We start from the raw sequence: 5,025 nt of genomic DNA on the forward strand, positions 1-5,025 counted from the left end.
GCAAGGTATCTTACAGTGCTATATCCAAATCAGTAAGGTTTTATATAGGGCTCACATTTCAGGAGGTGAGCTTGTTGGGTTCGCTTGGAGGAAAAAAAAATTTTAAACCTAAATCACACACTACAGGAAAAAAGAGATATGATGGCGTTTTTTTAACGACGTTTTTATAAATGTCACTGTTATTAATATTTAACGGCGTTTACAAAACGTCGCATATTCTTTTAAACAAAACAACACCGTTTTATAATGGGAGAAACGCCTCCAAAAGCGGTGGCCACACGCGCCTTCTTTCTGAATCCCTTATTTTGAATCTGAGCTCTTTCTATCTCTCAAACCCTTATACGTACACATCTCTCTCTCTCTCTCTCTCTCTCTCTCAAGCCTCTCTAAGCTCCATCGAAGATTCAGATCGAAGCTTCGTCGAAGCGATTTCGAAGCTCCATCGCCAGCACCATCTGCACCTGCGAGGTAGCGAGCTCCACTGTCTCTCGTCTCTCTCTCTCTTTCTCTTTAGATCTATGAAATCAATGTTTTAAGGCATTCTTACTTGATCCTTATTTGCAGAGATTCAGTGATTTCCAGAAGCTCAGATCTGAACTCTGACCCCTCGAATCTAAGCCTATCGATTCTTCTACTTTTTTCTTTTTTTTTCGTCTTTCTTTCTCTCCGATCGTTCTTGTTTATAGTATTCAAGGTACGATCTGACAGGTCAGTTTTATTTTTTTGATCGATTCTTCAATTTTTTTTTTATTTTTATTTTTATCTCCAATCGTTCTTGTTTTGCAGTATTCAAGGTACGATCTGATAGGTCAGTTGTGTTTTATTCAATGCACGATGATTTTTCTCTCGCTTTATACAGTTTGACAACTTTTTTTATGAGTTAAGGATGATCGGATTAGATTTATGGTTTGGTTTACATCTGATTTGAATTTATCATTGCTTGATTGTAATTGGTTGATCGGATTTATGTAGTCTTGAAATCATCTTTGGCTTTGTTAATTGATGCTTATAAATAAATAGATTAATGCTTGTTTCTGTTTTAGCTACATTCGCTTTCATGTTACTTTGTGTGGACAAAACAAAATCTTGGAAGCATAGAACATAGAATCTGTAGATGTATCTGTGTATTTTTTGCCTAAAACAGTGTATCTTCTTTAACATCAATTGCTTTGTTAGTTCGCAATCTTTATTTCTTTCTTATTTGGAAGGATCTTCTATGCGTTAGAAACTGTGTTAAATTGATATTTTCTCCTCCTTTTTTGGTGGATAAGATTCACTTTTTGTCACTGTCAAGGCTTCTATTGTTGTATGTTTTTTATTTTTTGGTTCAATTTTAGTAATTTATTTGTTTTTCCCCGTTTTGTTGTTTTTTTCTTTTTTGCGTTGGGATGTGATTTGTATGGGTTGATGATGCCAGAGCTACGAAGCGGAGCACGAAGATCAAAAAGGCATGGTGATCTGCAGCCTTCTCCTCAACCAATCAATCAAGTGGAAAATTTGGCCTTACCTGCTCAAAACAGAACCATGTCTGGGTATGGTTCTAAGGAAATTTTGTTCATTGCTATGCTTCAGTTTCAGTTTCAGGCTTCTTCATCGTCTTCAAGGGTTTAGGGTTTTGCACAGAGAGACAAATTGGGAATTTTTTTTTTCTCTTTTAGGGTTTTCGGAGAATGTGGATGAGATCAAGGCTGAGTCGCCGGCGATTTTCTACGGCGATTCGACGTCGTATTGAAGACGAAGGTGACTGGTGTTACTCCTCGAAATGGTGGGGGAACGAATTCGACGGCCACATCGTTCTCCGATCAACTTCTGATAAAGGAAACGGCATCATCTCCGTCGTTGCTTACCCTTCTTCCAGACCAGTATAGCCTCTGTGTGTGTGTGTGTGTGCGCGCGCGCGCGCGCGCATATCTGTACACTTATGTGTGTATGTGTGCATAGTCTATACATATCCTATGTGGGTTTGGTACTAAACTGATTGAATAGATTCATTGCTGGGTTTAGTACTAATTTCACATTTAAATTTTTAGATGGGTTTGATTATTGCGGGGCGGTTTGATGAACGAGAAAAACCATAATTAAGCAATTTTGGGAATGAATGAGAAAAACTGTTCTGAGGGACATTCATTAAAAAAAAAAAAACACATGATATGAGTCACATTGTGTATGCTTTATATAATAGCATTGATAAATTTGCAGAGTGTGTGCTTGATCAAATTGCATACTATATGTTTATTAGAGATGTTTGATAATCAGTAATATCCAAGATCCCATTTTTCCCTCTTACATTCCATTTGTGTTCCAATTTTCTGCCAATTTTGGGATTCAAACCTTTTCCTTTTTGCAGCGCTTTTCTAATTAATTTCGAGTTCTCTTGGACACCAACACTTTCTCAACTCAAACCCAGGATGTGGTTTCTATCTTATAAGCATGATTCACTGGTTAATATTTTGTTGTAATTTGTGCAGAGTGAAGTTCATTGGCCAGAAACACAGAATTTGTGCAAAGTGAGGTTCAAATCCCAGTTTGGGCTAGGAGGATACATTTTGAATTCTTACTTCTCATGTGGAGACACACACACACGCGCACGCAATACACTTGATGTGAAATTGCATAATTGAATGTGAAATGATTATTTATTTCACTGCTATGCTTCAGTTTCAGTTTCACAAATATTTATGCTACCTATGTTATGTCGCAGTTTCACTCATAAATATTTATGCTTTGGTTTCTTTGTTTTGCCACAAGATATGGTTGTTCTTCCTTACAAAGATAGCCTATTATTATTTAGTAGGTATTTACAACAATTGGTCATGGAGTCACTTGGGAAGGAGTTTGACTTGGATGGTAATCGGGTATGTCCAACCATCTCTGCCAACTCGTCTTGTTTGAACATGGAACAAATTTGATGTCCAAAAATATCATTATCTATTTAATTGGCATTAGTATTGTTTACCATTGAAGCATTTTGAATTTGTGACACCTCTGGCAACTACAAAAAAAGATGTGATGTGAGACTAAGGCTACTTATTTCAGATGGCCATATATTTTTGTCACACTATAGAGTGTCAACTTGGTAGTGGTTCAGGAGGAAACAGCTAAATGGAGTAGGAATTTTCAAAGGAAATATTCCTTTTATCTTTCTTGCTAGAGAGTACAATGATGGAGCCGTACCCCATAATTTTTTTGTCTCTTAATTGTTCTAAACTTTTAATCTCTTCATTAGAGCTAAAAAATTCTAACTAAAAATGGATGCTATTTTCATTGCAGGTGCAAGGAAAAGATCACCTACTTGTAAAGTGTGTGGCCGAGTAGTTGGAATTGGAAGGGTCATACGTTCCTCGTACTTATATAGAACAAATACAGCTGGAGAAACTTGTAGATGAGGTTATGGTATGGAAACTTTCCAGAGCTTCTAATGTCTTTTTCCAAGCACTCTTTTCCTGATCTAATCATTTTGCAGGCATTACCAGATGACTTGAAGACAAAACTCAGCATGGATGATGATCTGGTGGTAGCAAGTCCCAAAGAAGCACTTTCTCGAGCTGCGGAGAGGGTTGCCATGAGAAATAAGAATCTCAGGAGGTGTAATTTTCTAACCCATATTTATTGTTGTAGTTTTGGCTCACATTTGACAACTATGTTTGTCATACATTCTTGGTGTGGCTTTAGAGACATTTCTTCATTCGTTTGAGATTTAGTCATTGATGTGGTTGAACTATTGTTGTTTGTGGCACCAACTTATTTCAGCTGCTTGGAGATGATAGTATGTTGTCTATTCCCGCTCCCCTCCTTTCGGAGCTATCTATGGAATTGAATTATATGTTGAAATCTTTCTTCTTGCCAGTTGTTTTCCTTTTGATCCTCATTGTTATTATATTCAGACAAAGATTAAATAAGTAAAATTGTATTTTCATTTCTGTATTTTGTTGCTTTTGAAAGTTTTTTTTTTTTGGTAAGAACTTTGACTGATAAATGGGAGATTAAGCAGAAATTTACATTCTGATCCCAGAGTGTGCAGAAATTCCCTGTTACATTCTTATTGATAATTGTCAAGATAATGTTTGGCATTCTCTCTCATGAGAACATTACTGAGGAGGGTACAGCTTCCTAAGAGTTTTTGAACATAAATGAGTGTGGTCATTCATGTGTAGATTAGCTTTTAAGCTAGTAATATTTAGTAATTTTTATTATCAACTCAAATGCAAAGGATGTGATGTGAGTCTGGGATCAGAATGCAAAAGATATGCTCTCTGTTGTAGCTAAGAAATTAAGCACAAATTAATGGCATACTCTATGTTGTTGGTGGATATGATGGAAGAAATTAATTGAGGTTTTTCAGTTTAATGGGCTTCTTCACATTTAAATTGACATGCAAGGTTTTACTCTTTGTTTCTACATTTGTGCCACTGTGTTGCAGGTATCAAGCATACAATTACGAGATGACCTTTTGTCAATGTTAGTTTCTGGGCATGAGACCACTGGTTCAGTGTTGACTTGGACAACATATCTTTTGAGCAGGGAATAACATGTAGTACCTTTTATCTTAATGAGTGGCTTTATTTATTTGAACCATTATACTGAAAATCTTGTAGATTTTTCACTACACGGCCAAGCAAAGCTACCCAACAGAAAATCTTGTAGATTTTTCATTTTTTCTGAACTTCATTAATAGGAAAATTAGTTAATGACTTGTAGATTTCAGTTTCGTTTTTTAAAGATGTGCAGCATCTTTGACTTTTTCACCATATATATATTTATGTGTGTGAATATGTGATAATAGAAGTTCTCCAAATAGTTGATTCCATTTCTACTTTTGAGTATATAAGTAGATTTGACTTTAAAGGCCATACATCTTTATCATGCATATTTAACTCCACATTAAATTTTGCAGAGTTGCAAGGTTGAACTATAAGCAAGCCCTGTTTCTACCTTCTATGAATTTCTTCCCTTTTTTGTCTTCCCTATTCAATTCTATGGCACAACATATTTTATCATCTTGTCCAACAATTTACTATTGGCTCC

At 35.9% G+C, this 5,025-nt stretch overlaps 1 long non-coding RNA gene across 1 annotated transcript; it reads left to right on the forward strand.

The window, feature by feature from the left end:
• Positions 1–1,966: 1,966 nt before the first annotated feature.
• On the forward strand, positions 1,967–4,807 carry LOC114308104 (uncharacterized). Its single transcript, XR_003645378.2, has 4 exons — positions 1,967–2,855; positions 3,271–3,393; positions 3,464–3,585; positions 4,421–4,807. It is a non-coding gene; the product is annotated as an uncharacterized LOC114308104 (long non-coding RNA).
• Positions 4,808–5,025: the final 218 nt, after the last annotated feature.

Source organism: Camellia sinensis, chromosome 8 (assembly GCF_055761805.1).
Source record: "Camellia sinensis isolate YWXY chromosome 8, ASM5576180v1, whole genome shotgun sequence".
Lineage (NCBI taxonomy): Eukaryota > Viridiplantae > Streptophyta > Magnoliopsida > Ericales > Theaceae > Camellia > Camellia sinensis.